Source organism: Thunnus maccoyii, chromosome 19, assembly GCF_910596095.1.
Source record: "Thunnus maccoyii chromosome 19, fThuMac1.1, whole genome shotgun sequence".
Classification (NCBI taxonomy): domain Eukaryota; kingdom Metazoa; phylum Chordata; class Actinopteri; order Scombriformes; family Scombridae; genus Thunnus; species Thunnus maccoyii.
In genome coordinates this window covers 23,418,791-23,441,004 of record NC_056551.1, presented here as the reverse complement: position 1 = coordinate 23,441,004, position 22,214 = coordinate 23,418,791, and the positions used below count along the sequence as shown (strand labels likewise).

Sequence of the window (22,214 nt, the reverse complement as noted above, 5' to 3'; positions counted from 1 at the left end):
GAGTGATATCGCGTCTTTTTTATTGTGCACGGGGTGAGTGCGGCAGGTAGCCTACATTACCTACCCTACTTTAAAGCTGCTCTGACTAATATATATATATATATATATATATATATATATTTTTTTTTTTTTTTTTTTTTTTTACATTTTACCAAATAAAAAAATTACATTTTTACCAAATTTGTGTAATATGAAAGTCTATTTTGTAGTGATGAATTGTCAACTGACTCTACAGTTGTCCTCAGCTCTTTGAAGTGTTTTAGCATCTTTCAGCTCATTGTTTTGGTTTTACGGTCAAGGCAGCTTTTAACAAAGATATAAAAAGCTCTTAAAACCCACTGTGCACTACCTGTTCAGCACCAAATAGCAAACAGATAATGTTGGCGACTAGCTGGTGAACAAAGTGTAACATTTAGCTGCTAAAGAACCAGAATTTTTTTCAGGAGATGGTGGATTAATCAGATTTTTTTATTTTATATACTACCTGGTAGATTAATCTACAGCAATGCATCACTTTTTATAAGATCATCATATGTTTTGTATGTAAGATTTTAATCTATAAAGTAACTTATATATTGCTGTCAGATAAATTTACTGGAGAAAAACTAAAATGTTTTAAAATAAGTGTTTGAATATTCACTAAAAATGCAGTGTCTTCTCTAAATAAGTCATAAAATTAATATTCACATAAGCATGGTGCAGTGTGTGGAGCAGACTCAGTGTAAAGGCATCATCTGAGCACAAAAATAGAAACACTCTTGTCCTCAAAACCTGCATGTATGAGACATAACTGTGGCAAAATCTCCTGCCCCCTCCTCCCTCCATCTCCACCTCGACCAGCATCTTCCACCCAAACACAATTTGTACAGAAAACAAAGTGTTTTCCAGCGTTGACAGGGAGAATGGATTGCTTCCATTATACTCTACAAGAAACACATTCTGTTGAGATGAAAGGGTTGTAAATTATTGCAGGAGGTGCTGCTGCTAACAAGTCTGGTGATCCGGGGCTAATGGGGTTCACATTCACTAACTGCATCCCGGCAATGTGACAAATCAAACGCACCCAAATGAGCATCATCATCACCGTGGTCTGGGCAGCGTGCTGGCTACACAAGATCTACAGTACCAGTCTAAAAAGGTGAACAGAGGGGAAATTACACCATAATTAAATTAAACAAAAATAATTGCAGTGGTGCATTTTAGTAGAGCAAGATTAACGTGTGAGATGGCTGTTTTGTACATTACCTGTTACCTTCTTTTGACTTTCTGAGCAAGAAGGGGTGAATGATTGATCACTGTGGGCCTCTGGGAGACAGGTGAGCCTACAGTAGTAGCACGACGTCAACTGTGTCACATCGCTGTGTCAGGATGTGTCAGCTAACTCGCCATGGCAACTGCTGAGTGACAGGAGGAGCAGGTGAGTCTCACATATGTGTACAGATGAATCAGGGATGTTTGGTTTAATCACGATCGACGGATGAAGTCGGTCTGTGTGAATGTGGAAGTTTTACAGTCTCAAAACACCAGTTTGAAATTTGTAATGATGCCAGCTTTGAGGGAAAAAAACAAAACATTTACGTATCACTTCTGAGTCTCCAGAGTCTGGATGTGGAAGTGCTTTGCGGTGTAACAGCTAGCTAAACCCAGAAGGAATTACTTGTTAGCTAATGTAGAGCCATCTTCATCATCTTTTTAAGCAAAAGCGCAAAATAATTTGCTGGTATCAGCTTCCCAAAAGTGAGGATTTGAAGTTTTTCTGCGTCACCATGAGTTCTAAGAAATTATAACAGGCATTTTCTGACATTTCATAGACAAATGTATTAATCAATTAATCACCAATGAAAATAATCGCTACTTGCAGCCCTAAACTTAGGATTTAAATCATCAAACTCCGTGGTTTCTTGCATTGCAATTAGGGGTGCAACAGATCACAAAAATCACAGTTCAGATAGTAAAAAAGAAAAAAAATAAAGGAGACAAATATAATTTTGCTTGCCATTTTTTCACTTTAAGCACTGAATTTTTGCCCATGGTCTTAAGTGAAAACAACATTCAAGATGTCCAATGTTTAAATAAAATCTTAAAATATATAAAATATTCAATACTCTATAATTGTTAAATTAAAGTACAATATGAAGCCTGATACCTTCCTCCTTTAAACACGGTAGTGATTGAAACAATAGCCGGTGTCCACATCATCAAAACTTAATGATCACTTACAAACATGAAAGCATTGATGAACGAGCCACCAAACAAACATTCACCTGGTAAAAGTGCCCCGCTAACATCAGTTAGCAGCTAGGTAGCTAATTAGCTGCTCAGCTGCAGCACATTAAACAGCGTGTAAACATACCAGCAGCGGACTCGTTAGATGCTGGTTTGGTCGTTGTTCTTCAAAATCCCTGTTAGCGACACACTGTCTGTCCATGAGTTGTACTTAAAGCACTTTGTTTACTTTGTCTTAAATGAGACATTAAATTTTGCAATTAATCCGCGGTTCACATGCGTGTCGAATCGAGGGGGGGGGGGGGGGATTCCGTACAGATCACGGATCAACTCTGTTCCGTTACGCCACTAATTGCAATCAGAAGAAATGCATCATTTAATAAAAATCGGAAACACATGTTAGCGTAAAAGTGGGATTTCAGCCAGGAAACGTAGCACCAAGCTAGCAAGAAACATGCAGCGTGGCAGCTCATAAGCCATGTGTAGGCAAACTGCTCGGTCTTTAGCGGTTCCTGGTCAGTCTTTTCTTGGCACACTGGATGTGACCGAAACATGAAGATTTAATGAAGGTTTTTGAAAGTAAAATTGATTTCATGGAGCAGAGGCTTGCGGATTTTACTTCACATTTTTCCCACAAAGTCTCAGTGTCTTGTTGGAGCAGCTAAAAACACCACTGGACTAAATTTAGATGAAAAGTTTACATTTTGTGGTTTATAACCTTTATTTTAATGGTATTTGAAGACTATATTTTCAACATATAACCAGTTCTACCGGATCTCCTGGACAGATTTCTTGGTGCTTAAAAATAAAATCCTGCCACAAGCACAGAAACTGTAATTTACTGCTGCAGAAAAACACATTCATGCTTTCATCACAAGCAGGCTCCATTACTCCAACAGCATCTTCTACAGTAACCAAAGTCCTCAATTAATTGCAGGATGTTCAAAACTCTTCTGCTCCAGAGACCACATCTCTCCAGTTCTCCATGACCTACACTATAAAACTAACTATAAAATCCTCCTCACCATCTACAAGGCCCTCAATAATTTAGCTCCTCTCTACCTCACTGATCTCCTCCAAAAGCCTCTTGCTGCCTCAGGTCCAGCTGTGCTAGACTCTCTTACAAATCCACATAATTAAGGGTCAAACCTCGGGGCTTTTCTGGCTTTCGGCTCTTTTTGACTATCTTTATTATTAATTTCCACCTGATTTTTTTATGTTCTTATCTTGTAAAACCTCTTTGAGTACACTGAGCAGTGCTATATATAATTGATTTAATATTATTATAACTAATATTATTACACACGCGCTTAAATACTGTGTTTGCACAATATATAAATCAACACACACAAACAAACGCCCACACAGATGACAGGAGGGGGTGTTTATAGTTTGGAAAAAGTCCTTTGTCTTCCTTTGTTTAACTTTCAACCAAACCAACCCTGACACCAACAAACCCATCATCAGTGTTTCCACGACAACAGCTTTATCATGGTCAGAGTTCACATTCATACAAACGTGATTCCTGTGCCATTGTAATCTCTTTTCATCAGCTCGGAGAAACAGTCGTGAGCACCATCACAATGGATTCGCACGTCCTTGGGAGGAAGAATATATCCAAACATGAAAAAATGTGATTTTCCTTCACACCTCAGTTGTACTGTCATCCCTTGGGTGACGCAGACAGGAAATGGGAATGAGTGCTTCCTGCCTGAGCCGGCTTTGAAGGCAGACTACGAGGGACGATGTCATGGCGAAGCAATGTTCCTGCGCTTTCACCAGGCTCTTTGTAATGTGTGATTTACAGCTTCCCCCCCTGCTGTTTCATCTGTGATTTAGTGTTTCCCGGTCAGATGGCTATCAGCTGCCTTACCAAGTCCGCTCTGTTCCTGCAGAACGCTACGTGGAAACAGAAGTGACACAACAGAGCTTTAGGCCACGATCAGGACTTTGCATAACAGCATTTTAAATAGATGGGTATATAAACACTGATCTACATTGTGGTAATAAAGTAAAATAACCCAAAGTCATACATGGTAATTATAAGTAATGGAACAAGTATGCAGATCATTTACTTAAGTAAAAAGTACCTCATTGCATTCAAAATCAAAGTAAATAAAGGGACAGAAGTGTTGTCAGTAATATACTTTAAGTATCAAAACTAAACGTCATTGCTCTGCAGAAAAATGTCTCTTTTGACTGATGCTTTATGACATTATTGGATGCATCAATGTGTACTGTAAGTAGCGTTTTACTGTTGTTACTGGTCGAGGTGGAGCTAGTTTATGTTCTTTTGGCCTAGAACTTTTGTTTTGAAATGATACCATATGGAGTTTGACGGGGAAATCACTCTTTGGTGGTACTGCTAACAACTCATAGACATCTGAAACAAGTAGACGCTGCTTTTTGATGCGAGCTTATCTTATGGGGCGGCTGCGGCTCAGGTAGAGTGGGTTATCTACTAATCAGAAGGTCGGCAGTTTGATCCCCGACTCCTCCAGTCCGCATGTCGAAGTGTCCTTGGGCTGAAAAATACTGAATACTGAAGCATTTTGGATAAAAGTGCTGTATCAATGCAGCAATTTATTTATCAGGTAATGTAAGATTTATTTGTAGCATACACATTATACATGACAATGGCAGTGGTGGCAATGTTGGCTGAAGAAAAATGCCTTTTTTTTCCTGAAATGTGGTGAAGTAGAAGTATAAAGTAGCAGGAATTGTACATACAGTACTTAGGTAAAGTTCTTTCCAGTTACTTTCCTCTACTGATAATCATACTGTATTATAGTTAGATTTTTGTTTTACAAACTTCTCTTTTCCAAAATGAAACCAGACAATGAGGGTTTTGTCAGTAAAAGGCCTCGATGATGAGATTTGGAAGATTGTTTGAATCATCAGCTATGAATCATTAAACTTGCTGCACTATGTCCAAAAAGTTAGTTTCACATTCAGTTAAGTGTACCAAGATAATAAAAAGTGTTGCTTCTCTCGCTTCTCACTCAGAAATATAAACAAATCTGTAAACAATCATAATGTAACATATGGTTTAAGGCTTATTTGACCTTTTGAAACAAATAAATGGAGATTAGTATGTTGTGCTGCAGTCAAAGCCTCGTTTAGGTTAAAGGAAAATAGACACTATATATAAATTAAATTATTTTTACACCAATTATTTTGTTCTTCTCCATCTCTTGCATGTCACACTCACATTTCTCAATATTTTAGTATTTTCTGGAGACGTTACCCTGCTATAACCCCCTCCATCCCCATCCAACACACACACATGTTCCTGTTAACACTCAGCACTTTCCCTTTCTTAACCTCTGACCTTGTCCCTCTGCTAACCTTCACCCCTTACCCCAACCCTAACCTGACCATATTTCTCTAAACCTATAAATCCTAAACCAACCTTAAATTAAAGGTCGAGGTGATTTAGAGTTCAGACCTTTAACTGTCAGCATCCAGTTTCCATTTTGCTCCGATCATTGTGTAACACACTTTTAATCAAATTAAGACTGCAATGATTATTTTTTTTCCTTTTTACCAGTTACTTGTTTTTAAAATCCAAACTTTATTATGTCTCAGAATTAGTATTGACAGGAAAATGTCTTAATTAAGATGCAAATGAATTGACATTAACACCTTTATGATGAGATACTTTTGAGTGATAATTTCCTGAAGGAGACAAACTCCTGTTTTGTTTTTTTGTTTTTTTTTTGTGGCTGTAAACACTCAACTCAGAATGAAGAAATGATCAAATAAAAAGTCCTTGAAAGTTGTTTTTCTCACAGTTTTAAAGCTATGAAGTGTCACCCCAACCTAACCCGTATCAGAATTCTAAACTGAGTCCTGAATGGATGCATAAAGCGGTTTTTAGCATTTTTTTAGCCTTTGCCCTGCTCGTCATGTGAAATGTGGGATGATCACAGCATAAAGATGGTTCAGTAATAACTGTCTTTATTCCAGTAGCTGACTGTAGTCAAGTTTACAACCTAAGGCAGTGCAAATTTTAACCAAATTTCAAGAAAATCTGCAGAGGAAAATCTTTTTGGTGGGGCTTATTCTTCAGTCTGGAGCCATGAAACTGCTACAAAAGAAGAAACGAGAAGACTTAATTTAAAAAGCTCCAGTCAAACCTCAAATAATGGAAAACCCTGTGGACAATGCAATGGAAAGATGACATTTATATTTTTTTCTTGTATATTTTAAAGAGCTTGATTTTTTGCTTTTATCAACTTTTCCACCTCAGCCAAGCATAAAGACTTTCTTATGTTCTCTAAACTCTGTAAAACTGTTCCGAGTATCTAAAGTAATCACAATTTTTTTTTAGATTTTCTTTATTCATTGAGCTGTTTTTTATTTTCAGTAAATTCTAAAATGTGTTTGAAAGTCGAAAGCCAGGTTTATACTCGTCAACGTTTGGTGCTTGCGCTGTAATATTTCTTCGTGTCAGATAATGAACTCCTGTCCCCATCTTGCTGAATGGTTGATGGTCTGTGAAAATACCAGAAACAACTGTGGAAATAAGTCTAGCACTCCTCTTTACGTCATTAAGTCTCTCATATTTTCAGAAATATTATACGACCTCAGTGTCCTCAGTTGACTCTTTTTAGATGAAGAAGCTGCGTTGATGTTGCAGGAGTTCATCTGTCATGAGTATATTTGGTCCTTTTAAGTATAGAGATGCACACACCTTGTGCTGAGGCGAGGGTAGACAGCTCTTAATGAAACCCTGAATCAGAGGAGACCAAAGTTTGGCCCCGGGGCTTCTGTCTCTCAAAGACTAACATAAACACTGTCACAGTGGCTTTTCTTCTCCCTTTTCCCTCATATATTCTGTCTGTTTTTTTTCTTCTTTCACATGTCCTTGTTGTCATTCTTTCAGCTCCTTGTCTTTCCCTCTTGTCACTCCTCTCCTCCCACTCTTTCCTCCGCTGAGTCAGACTGTAGGGATAGAGAGCAGATGGTGTGGCCGCTATACGTTTTTATGAGGCCTCCGCTGCTGAGTAAGTTTACTGTTAACTGTTTAAACAGCTCTTGTAAAACCTCACAACAAAAATATTTTTAAAATATTTCTTGTAGCAAGCAAAAAAAAAAAGGCAACCTCTTAAACATGGACAGCCAAAAAAACACTCCCATCAAAAGAAGAGTGGATAGCAGCTGTAAAAGAAATGTGTGAAATGGGGAGTTTTACTTTTTCTTTTGAGGCTCTACAGTGATACATTTCTTAAAGAGGACATATCATACACATTTCCAGCTGTGCCTTTATATTCAGGGGCCTCTACTGGAATATCTTTGCATGATTTACAGTTAAATGCAGCCTCAGTTCAGCCTCTGTTTGAAACAGGCCGTTTTAGCTCCTGTCTCTTTAAGATCCCCCCTCCTGATGAGCCCACTCTGTTCTGATTGGTTAGCCTCAGGAAGCGCTGCCCTCTGGCGGATCCCGAGGCTACATCAACATGATTTAATTTCGTTTTCTCCTTCTTTACTCAAAATGGAAACTTCTCAAATACATCCGTACAAGTTCGAGCCAATATGCTCCAATCACGTAGGTGCTCCGGTGCTCGAGCACCCACCGATCAAAAATAAATGAATTTTTAAAAATTGCATCTTAAAAAAAAACTGCACCCTCTTTTGCTTAGGTATTGATGTCAGTTGTTTTTACCAGTCGGCTCTGATTAGGGGGGTCTGGAGTTGGACTGGTGCTCCCAATGGCCAGTCCAACTCCACACCTCCCCAATCAGCGCCCACTGGTAAAAACATAAATCGGCGCCTATGTTCGAGCCCGAATCCGATCTGTAACATTGCAAACGAAGCGTGCAGAGCAGGCTGAAGCCCTGGCTTTAGACTTACAGGGGACATTTTTCCAGACATTCACTTCATGTTTTGTAACTTTGACCATGTTTAACATAGACATCTGGCATCATAACAGAAATAACAGAAAATCACAAAAAGCACGATATGTCCCCTTTAAGCATTGGACAAAATGGATATTGCATGTGAATGTTGACATGGTACAATGAGGGAGAATAATGTATGTGATTTACCTCCCCTCCGAACCAATTTTTCACTGTTCTCACAAGCCCTCTGAGAGACCACGTGTACTAAGTCTGTATTACTATTATCATGTATTATTAATGCTTAACTTTCGTCGTCCTTCTCTGTGGAATAAATGCAGGAAATGTATGTATAATGACTGGGTATTTCTACAAGGCCAATTCTCCAATTTTTGAATTCCTGACTTGAAGTGGCCTTAATTTAATCTTCCTTGCTGTTGTCTTTTTCTTTCTGTATATACAGTGTGACGGTGTACAAGGTGGGAAATTTCATCTATTAATTAAGTGTTAAATAAAGATGTATACTTGTGACATTTCAGAAAGTAACCCTTAACATAAAGTAAACCCAGCTATACTATGTATGAACTTGTGTATTCACCCTGATGACTCTGAATTTACTCTACTAAAATAATGAAAATAAAGTTTAAACAACAGTTAAATAAACAGCTCAGCTAACTAATGATGGTATCAATGAAGCAGAAATTTTATTTATTTTTATACACATATACAGTAAAAACACTCTCCGCCTACATTTACTCAGCTACACATGAATTTAAAGAAAACACTTGCGCAGGAGAGGTAGAGAGCTCACAGACCTCCCTTCGAAATTCGAGCCAAGAAAAACAGAATTACATTAAATAAAAATAATGATGGATGGAAAGGCTACTATAAAATAAAGAAAATCTCAAGACGAGAACCAGGGGGTCGTTATGTGAGGAGCACATTATATTTCTTAACATTTCTGAATGTCTGTAAAAAAGGATCCAGTAATAAAAAGTTATATTTTAAGCAGCTCTGTGTGTCTGTGTGCATATGTGTGTGTAAATATCCTGTATGAACGTGTGCTTTCGTGTGAGAAAGTCCAGGGCCAGCCTTGTCCTGATCCCTCCCTCTCATCACGGCAGTGTCTGTTTTTAATCTGGGTCTGTGATTTATGAAGGAGCCCGGACTGTGTATATCTCCTCACTTCCTTTCATTTCTCAAATGGTTTGTGCACCGCGGGATGATAGATTTATCTACACACAACCCCTGCATGACTAATTAACTCTGAAATATCAGGGCCAGATGTTGAACTGAAAGACGGACCCCAGAGTGCTTTCTCTCCCTCTCCATCTTGCTTTTTCGGTTTTCTAACTGTTGCTTGTGATTTTTCTTCTTCACTCTTTGTCCCTTCTCAACATTCAGCCATAATTCTGCTGATAATATGACAGGCTGTTTTCTGTGAATGTAAATGTTGTACTGACTGAAATAGCAAATCAACACCATTGGTAGTTATGATTTGGAAGCTAAATAAATGTCTTTGCCTTAAAGGAACAGTTTTTTTTTTACAACTTGGCTTCTTGACACAAAGCTTTAGAACAAAACCCACCTGGCACCCACATAAATGATCACACAAGTTTTAAATAAATCCCCAGTTCATCTACAATACTTCACTGTTACCAATTATTTGGTTGCTAAGAGTGTAAATGAAGCCAAAGTGGTCATGCAAACATCCATTAAATCTTAAAGAACCACTTTCTAGTTCACCTTTGAAAAACAATACTTTTAAGTCAAGTCAAGTTAAGTCAATTTTATTTATATAGCGCCAAATCACAACAGTAGTCATCCCAGGGCACTTTTCACATAGAGCAGATCGAGACCATACTCTTCTACAGAGACCCAACATTCCCACCATGAGCAAGCACTTGGCAAATGCCGCAAGGAAAAATACCCCTTCAACAGGAAGAAACCTCGAGCAGAACCAGGCTCTAGGTGGGCGGCCATCTGCCTTGACCAGTTGGGTTGAGAGAGAAAGAATTGTAGTGGCCTGATAATCAGTCTGAATTTCCATTTTGTGTCTCTACTTTTGAAGAAATATCAAAGAAACATGACAATTTAGGATTTAGTATTTGGTATATAAAACAATATGTATAGTGGCGTCAATCTCATCCACATTTGTTGACATTTTGGCTGCCATTTTGCTGTAAAATATACTGTAAACATAGCCAGACTATGTATGAACTTGTGTATTTATTGTGTTACTCTGCGTGTTTCTGATTTTATTCTATTAAAGCCATTATTGAGTTTAACTATTGGATAAATTGCCATGAAATTTTGCACAGACATTCATGGTTCCCAGACGATGTATCCTGCTAACTTTGGTGATTCTCTGACTTTCACTCTAGTGCCACCATGAGGTTGACATTTGTGATTTTGAATGTCTCAACAACTATTCAGTTGTTTGCCATCCAGTGCTATCAGCAGGTCCAAATTTGAATTTGTCCCATTCTTTGATAATAACCAAATATCTGTAAAACTAATAACTTTCCCCTCAGTGTTATGAAACAAGAATCCCGTAAATTACCATTAATTAATTAAATTATCCCTGAAAACATACCAAACCCCTTTAAAAGAGCCAAAACCCATTAAAACCACCCTTAACATTTTATGGTATGAATACAGTAATGTTTTTAAGGGGTTTTTACTCCTAAAACCTTTAATCTGTGCAAATAATCCATTAAAAATACCTTAATTTACTTCAATTCATTAATAAGTTCAGTAACTAGCCCCTTAAAATTAACATTAATAAATACCTTAATTCCATCAGTATTAGTGAAAAAACTAAGGGATTCTGTCTCATAGTGAGCTGTATTTTATGTTTAGTGCTAATTAGCAAATGTTAGCATGCTATCACAGTAGATTAAGATGGTAAACATTATGCTGGCTAACCATCAGTATGTTATTACTGTGAGCATGTTAGCATGTTGACTTTAGCATTTAGCTAAAATCAGTGTTGTACCTAAGTTAAACCTCATAGAGTCACTGTAGACTCTTTGTGCATTCAAACACAAAGCAAATTTTAGAGGTGGTTGCTTATGAAGTCAGTGGAAGACACAAGTAGACGTTTCATAAGCGTACAGAGACAAGAGGTAAAAGGAGAGAATCTTACAGGCGTGGTCAGCGCACGCATTGCTAGCTAGCTAGCAGCTAACATACAATTGGCACATTTTGGCCAAACTTGTGTAGACTACTTGTTTAGACTTCTGTCCAAACACACTTTTAGTCTCTTTCGTGGATGTAGCTAGTTAGCATTCAAGTCGGAGATCAGAAATTTCCAAGTTAAAAATCCCAAATGTTGAGCTAAAAGCATTCAATTCAATAAGCAGCATGGCTGATCGTGAGAAACTCGTCTTCTTATAGCAGGCAGCATATGAATATTTGCAGCGTTAGCAGAGCTTACTGTAATTGAATACACCAATGAAACGGAGGAGGATACGGTAAGAGGCTGTTTAGTCAGAATATTACGCACAATAGCTTACCAAGTACCCTTAACGTTTCATGTTTCTGATTGCTTTCTTTCTTTTTGAGAGTTTTATTCATTCAACACCGTTTGAAACCTGCTTTTCTTGGACGCTGCCATATTGAGTGATGTCAGTGCATCTGCTTCTCTGTGAAGTTGGGGTGCATGACATTGGCCTGAGTTTCCCAGTCGGAGCTCCAACTTTGAGAGCCGTTCCATCATACTTTAAGTATAAGTAGGAGGTTGGAACTTTTCGAGTCTCGAGTTGTCTGGAACGCAGCATTAATCCTTTGTGCTCCCGTCTGTCTTTCCAACCACGAGAAATGTCTCTCAGTGGGGGGGGAACAACACCAGACCCTAACTCTGAACAAATTTGAAATGGATAATAATCGACATTTCAGCGTATGTTCACATTGCTACTGTTGCTTTTACGAGGATTTGTTTAAAAATCATCTTTGCTGACAACTCATCTTCCTAGTGGAGGCTGTTGGAGAGCTGTGGCTACCGGTATCGCTGTGAGATTTCATCACTGAAGCTGAAATGATAAATATTATTATAATCAAGTACACAAGCCAAACGTTTAAAGGAGACATATCAGGCTTTTTGTTATTTTCTGTTATTTTCAAACTGTTATAAAGTTGGATGTCTATATTAAACATAGTCAAATGTAAAAATGCTCCCTTGAAAGTCAAACTCCAGGGCTTCAACCTGCTCCGAGGGCTTTGTTTGCTTTGTTACTTCTACTTCCTCCTCATGATGACATCACATTGTTTACGTATACCCACAGATGGCCATCCGTTACGTAGCCTTTGTTGTAAGGTTGTTCCATGGGTTGTTTGCGTTGTTCACTCACATATGTCGGACTCAAACTCAAACATATACAGATGCATTTGAGAAGTTTCCATTTTGAGTAAAGAAGGAAAAAGAATTAAAATCATACTACTACTGTTTGTTTTCGTAGCCTCCTGAGCTGTCAGACGTCTACTCAGATGCAGCTTCCTGGAGCTAACCAATCAAAACAGAGCAGGCTCATCTTAAAGTGACAGGAGCTAAAACGGCCTGTTTCACACAGAGGCTGAACTAAAGGGCTACATAAAGGGCCAGTATAAGATAAATAAGGAGTTTTTTTGAACTGTAAATCATGCAAAGATATTCCACCAGAGCCCCAGAATATAAATATTGACCCGGAAATGTGCATGATACGCTCCCTTTAAGACTCGAAGGTCCTATATTCTAACATAGGTTAATGCTTTTTTCACAGTCTTCATGTCTCTTACTTATCAGTTAAAATGGCAGCCCCCCTCTGTTTTCCCTTTGAAAAAGACAGATGACAAATTTCAGTGTCTTCTTTGCCCTTTTTCTGTCTCCTGTTTAAAATGGGTGGGTATGAACTGAGTTAAGTTAAGGGTGAGAAGAGATGGAGGGAGTTGATGGGTAAACCTCTTCCGGGCAGATCCACCTTAAGAAAGCCTGAAGGCCTTTCTGACACGCTGACAGCTTGCCATGAGTGACATGTGATATGTACAAATTTCAGGACTAATAAATCTACCTGTCAGAGGAAGGAGACTTGAAAGGGCTGCTGCCCCGCGGCACAGCTTAAACGCAACTGCTGTTGATGAAATTCTGTAGGCTGGAGAATTACAGCTGTCAGGAAAAAACGCCTACATCAGATGTGACGGCTCGCCTGGCTCCTTTTCTAACCTGTTCTCTCTTTCACACAGCCGCTCGTCTTCCCTCTCTCCCTTTCTGCAGTCTTTTTTTTTTTTTTTTTTTTTTGCATTCTCTTCCTCTCTGTTATTGCTAATCCAAAATATGTGTGAGATGAACTTTTAAAAAACTGGCGTGGGAAATATTATCTCTCCAAAAAAGTGCAGTGGGAAGATTTCTCAAAATTTTTCCTTGTTTGTTCTTTCTCACAACAAAACACACTCTGGAAAGAACAAAGCTAAATCATATCTCGCACAGCTGTTTTCCTTTTCTATTACTTTCAGCGGCTCTATTTTCTTACTGCTTTGAAGTTCAGCTGGACTATAGCCAGTAAGAGACATATTCACTGCTGGTCTATGACAGCTATAAACATCAGCTCACCCATTCCATCATTTGAAGAGAGAGGCATAAACCAGCTGAGCGTGTTGCTGTATTTATGGGTAAACGAGTGGAAAAGCCATTGCTCTCTCTAATCTGTCATAAAGGGGATTTATGGGTGTGTTATGTGAGGACCTTGTTGAGACCGTGTATTGACTCATCTCATGCAGACAGACTCCATGAGGCATGCAGCTAGCCATATTCCACATCAATGGACACTTAATTCAATATGAAAAGGCCAAGACAGTATATTGTCAGGTGAAATTCATGACTGAGCATTTGATCCTGTTCTGTTTATGGAACTAAAAGATTATTTTAACATATTAAATAACTAATAGTGATTCATAAGAGGTTTAAAAAAGAAGAAAAAAAAAACCTGTCATGGGGCAAATAAAAGAGTTGTGCGTCTCTGTTACCCCTCTTTAACCCCTCTGTCGCCTCGCTGTTGCTCTGCTGCCCATCTCAGTGACCTCCGACCCCTGCTTTAACTCCCAGCATGCCCTGGGGCTCGGGGTTCACGCCTGGGTCTAGACCAACAAACACAGTCAAAGGTCACTCTCTCTGAGGAGCCTTGTTTTCACCTTTTTCAATTCCCCAAACACTCAGCTGGGAGCAAAAAGAAAATGAAAACTGCTCCGTCCACCTGGATATCATTTTCTACTGTGTGTATAAATGTGTTTGGATGACTGTTTGGACATGTGTATTCTGCAGTACAGTATGTGCATGCATGTGTGTGGTTGTGTTTAAGGGTTGTGTGTTACAGTATAAACGGTACTTAAAACTAGCTGCAAAAGACAATCTGAAAGGTGTCATCAAACCTGTGTTTTTTAGTACTTGTGGACCAAAATAACTGCACAGAGACTCTTTAGAGGAAATGACTTTGGTCTTGTCACAAACTTATTCTGGAGCTGTTCATTTGTGGTGCAAACGTGATGCTGGGATGCAAATGAGCAAAATCAACAGTTGCTAAAGAAGCAGCTAGCTGGAGAATGAATCAAAGTCTGACCTGGACCAACAATGAAGTATGTTGGCTTCTTGATATTTGGGCCTTCTTGCTATGTTAACATTCTCGCTCCCACCCGAGGCACATCTGATCAATGAGCGAGGTGAATGCAACAAGTTGACCAACTCATTCACTGATTCAGACCAGAAAACGTCCTTATACTACGTCTACACTAAGCTGTCTAATTCTTAAAATATTTCTTTATTTTCTTGCAGCCACACTAGTGTTTCCAGGTTGTTTTTGTAGAGACCTCTGTCCACAATCAATCTCTTTTTTTCTTTGTACTCTTTTCAGCCGACAAAAAAAAAAAACAAAACAAAACTGCTTACAGAGAAACTTCTTCTTCACTTTACTGCCACACAGCTGCTCGCCGCGCAGCTTACAGTACGTCATCATTTTACGAAAGCTCAGTTTTCTTTGTACACACTGAAAACACCGAGCTGCAGTTTTAAGATTTACACACTGGAGACTGTTTTGGAAAAGCCCAGCTTTTGGGAAAGAAAAATACTGTTTTAGTCTGAACAGAGGGATAAAACTGGGAACATAGAGAAAGTTTGCATTTTTTTACCTTCACCGGCTTTGTGTGGACGTACTCTTAATACAAAAAAAATCCTTTTGGCCGACATGGAAATTGCGATCTGTCTGATTACATTTTTTTGTGTTTCAGTAAAGCCAATCACACATTCACATTTTGGATTTACTGTAATGAGAAGTTTCTGACTTGGAAATAACGTTCATGTCGACTTCCAAGTCATAATTACGACTGGGGAACTGGGATTCTTCTGAAAGCTGGGATTCTGCCTGAAAACCAAGCAAACAGGGACGCCTTATGACAGCCAAATTTAGATTTTGTCAATGCAGAGTGTTTTAAACCCTCACACACCCAACTCTGTTATCATTCAACCATGACATGAACACTCGCAAGCCCATAACATGGAAATCTTTCCAATCCTTCCCATCAGTCCGACATAGTGTGAAGATTTGGTGACAATGGTGGTGACTATTTTAAACCACTGCTATTTAAAATACAACAGAAACAGATGTCAGAATGCATATTTGGTTGTGGTGCCGTATTTTTTTTTTTTTGCTAACTGTCATTAAACAAAACGACAAAGACGTTTACAGGTTTTTCTATTGTTCTGGTGTTTCAAAACAGCTGTAATCTAATTGCCGAGTGCGGACGGAAAAACTCTCAAGACATAAACAGCGAGTTAATCTGTATCTCTCTGATCTTTACCGCCTTGTCTGTCAATCACAGGGAGTGGCTGCAAAACAAGATAGGTATAATTTAGCATGACAGCCTTCTGGTGGCAGCTGGGGTGAAGAGTTCACTGAGTGAAAGAGGTGCTGTGTGTGTGTGTGTGTGTGTGTGTGTGTGTGTGTGTGTGTGTCAAAGTGACAAAAAACGAGAATAGTTAGATTTACTTGTGGTGAACATTTATGTATAGTCGTACAACTTAACTATAGTAATGGAAGCATCTGAGAGTTTGACAGTTTGCAAAACACAGGAGCGATTGTTCGGAGACTTGGGCACCGAGAGGTCAAGTAACTGTAGCACAAGCACATCTATTCAAAGCCTTGAAAAATCAAGTGTGGCTGTCCAACAAAACTTCTTTTATTTAGATTCCAACCCATTACATTGAACGTACTGTCTCTTATTCTGTGTACTGACACTAAGAGAATGTCTTTTGACAAGGGTGAACAGGACTAAAGCAGAGGATGACCCCGCGCTGGGGCAGCACGAACTAGACAGGGTGCTGGGGACCCCCGGAGGCATACGCTGTGGGTCTATGACAGTCGACGAGAATGAAGAAAGAACAGAGCGAAGCCGCAAAGAGGATGGGAGTGATAATGGATTCCCACATTAGGTCCATCAAGGTCTGACGAGAAATGGGATATGGCAGCACCTTGGCACGGGGAGTAGAAAATCTGGTTTGAAGCGAGGCGTGGAGCGGGCCGGTGACTCTACCCTTGGTGGCAGATGCTTGGGGGCTTGTGCTGGGGATTTTGGAGACTTCTCCAGGTCACAGTGTAGAGTGGAAACACATGGTTTCAATGTTTCAAGAGTGTGACGGTGGTGTCCACACATTTTGCATTTGTAACTCTGGAATTACTTATGGTTAGTAAAGAAATCGAAAGAAGGAAAAAAAAAAGTTTTGGTATGAATGTCTCAGATGGAAAACCCAAAATTTCACCATTTGCTCCAGTCCCCTTTACACTCCCTATGTGTGTGTGTGTGTGTGTGTGTGTGTGTGTGTGTGTGTGTGTGTGCACCGAATTCCTGCAGAGTTCATGGGTAAAGCTGGCTGAGTGCATGCAGGGTTGAAAACCATAAATTACCTGAGACGCACATGAAGACACCAGCAACCACAGGAGCTTTACAGAGAGCTTCAAACCAGCAGGGAGCAGATTCATGGAGGGGTCACTGCTCAGTCATTCAGACCAGAGGGGGTAACACATACACACACACACACACACACACACACACATTCATAGACATAGAGCCAAGTATATATATATTTTTTGAGTAAGTACTGTAAAAGTGACCTGTAACAATTTGACATAAAAATAAATACAATGTGAGACCATTTGAAGGCCAGTTTGTTCTAAGGTCAAACTTTACATGGTTTATTCTGTATTTTCATCATATATATAATATGTGAATATACAGTAGTACACAGTAAATAGTTAGTTTACATTTAAGGTTAATTACAGTATTTTTCAACTTGGTTACTACTCTCATATTTTTGTGCATTATGGTGGATTTTCCTGACTGAGAGTGAACACAGAAAGACAAATTATATCACAAGCAATAATAATAATAATGCACATAAATATGAGGATAAGACCCGTGCAGGTTGACACATACGGGATCTGGATTTGTGTGGACATGGTGCAAGATAATGTTCCCACATCTGCTTCATTTGCACTAAAGCAACACCTGCTGACTGGCTGTCAGGTCTCTTGGATTTCATCCCATCTATGACCGACTCAAAGAACCGTAGTAAACTGTGTGAACTGCTCCTTTGTCAAAGCGTCCTGTGCACCAGTGAGTGATTTATGGCAAACACACATCTTTTATAAACTGTAATTTATTGGGATCTGCACAGAAAAGCATGACAAGCTGATTAAAGTAGAGCAGCTCTGTGCTTCTGCTTCTGCTCAACCTGCTGTAGATCAATGCTTTGTTTGATTTTGAAGGCAGCCCCAAATGAATTTTGAAAACTTTATTATTCAGGAATGATTTGATGTGCTCACTCCTTTGAACATGTGCTAACATGCTACTGTCAAGAAGCGAAGTTTGTATTTTGCTGTTTGGCTTTGAGTTTCCACCAGTGACAAAACTGAGACAAAAGTTGAGATGAGGTAAAATCAGATGGTAGTTTTAGCTAAATGCTGACATCAGCACACTAACATGCTCTCAGTAACTATGTTAACATGATGAAGGTATAAAGTTTACTGTTTACTATCTTAGTTCAGTGTGTTAAGGCTCCTTAAGATTATACAACAACAATGCTCTCCTTAACTTTATTAAAAAATGATACATACATTGGCCAGTGTACTCTGCATCATTACATAATGTTTCCTGATTGGTTGGTTTATAGATGTGGGTCGTGGCAGCAGTCACATTGTGAGAATTTGGTCCTAAATTTCTGACTGTCAGAATTATGCTGCAGGTTGTCTTTGGTCGTCAAAGCTCCAAATTGGTCTGACAGCAAGATCTAGGACACCGTTTTGTATTTGGCGATCAAAAATGTGACCATGTTTCTCTCAGGATTGTCAAATTCCCTCTCAGTCAGCCCAAAATCATACAGTCTGTACACAACTTAATGTCAATCCATTCAAAAGCTGTTGAGATATTTCAGTCTGGACCAAGGTTGGGGTCCAACAGACTGAGCTTGCTGTGATTAGAGCCACACTGCTACCACATCTAATAAAAATTGAGGTACAATTTACTTTAATTCCCCCTATTTAGCATTTATAAGTAGCATATAAGTTAATAATTGGCTTTAACACACTATAATGTAGTTTTAAGTCAGATACATGCTGGTACGTTAAGTAAAGTGATACCAAAATTAAGGTTAATAAGGCAAATCTATGGGGTATTAGTGGTGGGAGATGGGATGCTTTCATGTTGCTGTCCTGTTTTGACATGAAGACTAACTGGATAGGTGTTTTGTTACAGAAAGACCTGGCAGTGTTTTGGTCTGTAGTACGTGTTGACTCAACCCCCCCCCTCCCTCGACGAGGGTGTGAGAGCGGCCTTGTGAAGCCTTCCTTGAGTTGACAGACAGGCCATAGTCTGTAATTTGCTCCCCTTGTCCTCAGGGCATGTTCACGTGAGGCTTCAGTTTAGGGTGTGACAACGAGGATGATCTGGCTCCAATCTGCCAAACAATCATGGTTCAGTACTCTCAGACAGACAGGTAGACAACTTGGCCCAGACATGCCACAGAGAGACGCTGACAATGCCATCAAGGACCGTCCCTGTCTGCGTTATCCGAATTAATTACGCTACAGGAATTTCTCAGACTGCTGGATAGCTTAATGCCTCTCACTGACAAGAGAGATGTTCCTCCTTGTTGTCCTCATCATGGCGCTCCTCTTCAAAGGTTATCAAACTGAAATTCCAAGGAGAGACGAGGAGGATGAAATAGATTTGAGGAGCTTTGATGAGAGAGGCTTGCGATGAAAGAAGCTTTCAAAGCACAATAGGCTTCTTCACTCCAGTTCTTTTTGCTTTCTGTCCCCGTTGTCACTCCTCAAGATTTGTCAGACTCAAACTCCGCTGCCAAAGTCATACTTTAGCTTTGAGCTATGAAACCGAACTGGTGTTGTAGCAGATTTCACGTACAACGCTGCACGCACGTCTCTTTCTATCTCGCTTTCTCTAACCCCCCCCCCCTCCCGCTCCCCTTTTCACGCCGCCGTCGAAACATCTGCCCCTGGACCGGCACCAGCTCCAGCTCCAGCTCCGGCAGCAGATACCCTGCTAGCCTTTTAATATCAAGAATATGAGAGATGTGAGAAGTGATGAAAGGAGAAAGAAAATAAGTAAGATGTCATCTTTAATGTCAAACACCGAATGTGAGCTTTCATTATGTTCACCGCACCTTGTCTGGCTCCTAAGCAGCGGCTGTAACACCCCGACACCCTGTCAGGTAGAGTTTAGAGACTCTGACACAGTATCCAGTAACCCCTTCGCTAGGATTGAGTGCGAGCCAGAGGAAAAACAGCAAGAAAGACAGACAGAAACAGAGAGAGAGACACGTTGAAAGAGGAGAGGGGATTGATTGTGACAATCTGGAGCTGCTGTAGTCTCTTGTGACAGGCTGCTGCCAAGGAGGCCAGATTTGAAATGTTTGAAGGTTATTCCATCGATGTTTTCACAATACAGTAACCAGTGTCCGGTTTTGGCGTTATATCCTCCATAACACGGCTTTTAAACATTTTAAAGTCAGCCAGGTTTTTTTTTTTTTTCTTACAGCATTAATTTCTCTGCTTCTAAGTGTAGTAGCCTCGAGCGAATGAGAGGTGAATTTTAGAGCTGACTCGGTTTACAAGCCAATAGAAACACTTGAGGAAACATGAATAGTGGTGAATTTGCTCCAGGTGACACATATTGAGACACTATTAAAATCCACCTGGTTTTATGAACCTTTCAATTCGTGCATAAAAAAAAAAACCTGAGTGGAAATACTATAATTTTGAAAGAATAAAAAAGTAAAAATAAGAAAAATGTTCCTCAAATTAATACATACAAAAGACACATAAATTTATTTTTTTTTGGTATTTTATTGATTTTTGCCTTTTCTAAAAGGACAAAAAACAATAACAACAAAGCAACAAACATAAAAACCACATTCATATAAACACTTTATAAAAAAAACATGAAAAGGGAACAAATCCTCAAAAACATGCACATACTCACATACAGTTCATACTAACACATATACAGTATATTCCCTGTATATTCCCTGTATATTACTACATGTCGTACTACTACTACACACATACTACGTATTCAGCTCAGCCTCTGATTGAACTTGTTTTTTTTTTTCTTTTCTAAACCTCTTCCCCGTTTCCCTCGACTCACTCTTTCTTTTTCATCTCATCTCAAGTAGATTAATAAATCCCTCGCATAAGCTTCTTTGCCTCGTTTTGCAAACTATCCCATTTTATATAGAAAAGTATTGTTTTGTTAAATTGTTGCGTTAATATTTAATGAACTTTAGCAAAGACGAAAATGGGTTAGCCAGATAAAAGTCAAAATTTCTGACAGATTTCTAAACAAGTTTGAGGAATAACTCGTATTTTTAGATGGTGGACACCTCTGGATGATCCATCTATGACATCCTGACTCCCAACCATCTCTAGCCCCCTCTATTTCTTATCTACCAACACTATCTCTGCCTTTCTACTCTTTTTTTTACACACAACGAAACACTTTTTCCTCTATCTCAGTCTAGATATTAGCTGTCTGTTCTGTGCTTTTATTCCCCTTTTCTCTCTCTCTCTCTCTCTCTCTCTCGCTCTTTGTTTTCTGTTCATTTTGCTGCCTGTGCACAAACATGTCTGCTGTCTGCCAGCCTGGCAGGAAGCAGGTTTGAGGCCTATATTTAATCACCACAAGGCTTAACTCCCTCCGTCAGTGACGGCTCATTTGACGTGGCGGCCCTGGGCTCTCTCTTCCCCCGATTCCGTGCCAAATACAATAACTCCTCTCTTTCGTTACCTTGCTGTATTTTATAATTTCGCTATTTTTCAATGTCAGGGCCAGGCCTTTTGAAGAGTTTTTTTTTTATTGAATTTCCTGCTGGACCCTGCTGCCGGGGCCATTTTTTCCCAGCCTTCACCGTCACTTTGCTTTTTCCTCTGCAACCGTTGCTTCTTTCTTTCTTTTCTCTGTTTCCTCTTTCCATTTCAAGACAGATAAAAAGGAAATTAGAGCATCGTTTCATCATAAATTAAGTTTTAAGTGCAGCGTTTCATTGTTACCACCATGTATGTAATAAACTAAAAAACCAGCGCCCAGCATGCAGTAATCCCCTGCATATTTACTATTAAAGGTTCTTGTTACCCATCTATCTCCTCTGGGTAATATTATCTAACCCTCCTCAGTTACATGTGTTCACAATTCTTGAGCATTATAAATCTTCTGCGGAGCTGTCATGAGTGTCTTGAAAGCATTAAAATGCCTGTTGTTTGACCAAATGGAAAGAGAGTAGATTCAAACAATACTTCACTCTTCCTGTCTCGGAGTTCACAGAAGTTAATGCATTTGGCAGTAGCAGATGCTGTTCTCCCTTCTGAGTTGTGTGAAAGAATGTCACCCAAGTCTAATCAAATTATGGCTGTTATAGCACACGTCAAACCTTCACTTTAAATTTTAGCCCCTTACCACTGACGGTTCATGCACTTTCTTGCTCCCTTTCGGATCCTTTTTGTTGTGATAAAGCAGAGATAAGATCTCAATGAGAGCATGTATGGAGAGAGTGTGCTCTTTAATAATGCGGCTATGGATCATATGGTTAAAATCAGCGTGTGGAAAGAAAGGCCT

The 22,214-nt window shown here is 39.4% G+C and overlaps 1 long non-coding RNA gene across 2 annotated transcripts; it reads left to right on the top strand.

Annotated features, from left to right (window-relative positions):
- The first annotated feature begins 1,048 nt into the window (after nt 1–1,048).
- On the top strand, nt 1,049–18,066 carry LOC121885357. Of its 2 annotated transcripts, none has more exons than XR_006092547.1 (3): nt 1,049–1,138; nt 1,272–1,417; nt 16,941–18,066. It is a non-coding gene; the product is annotated as an uncharacterized LOC121885357 (long non-coding RNA). The 2 variants fall into 2 exon arrangements; XR_006092546.1 differs by lacking the exon at nt 16,941–18,066 and adding an exon at nt 3,780–4,934.
- Nucleotides 18,067–22,214: the final 4,148 nt, after the last annotated feature.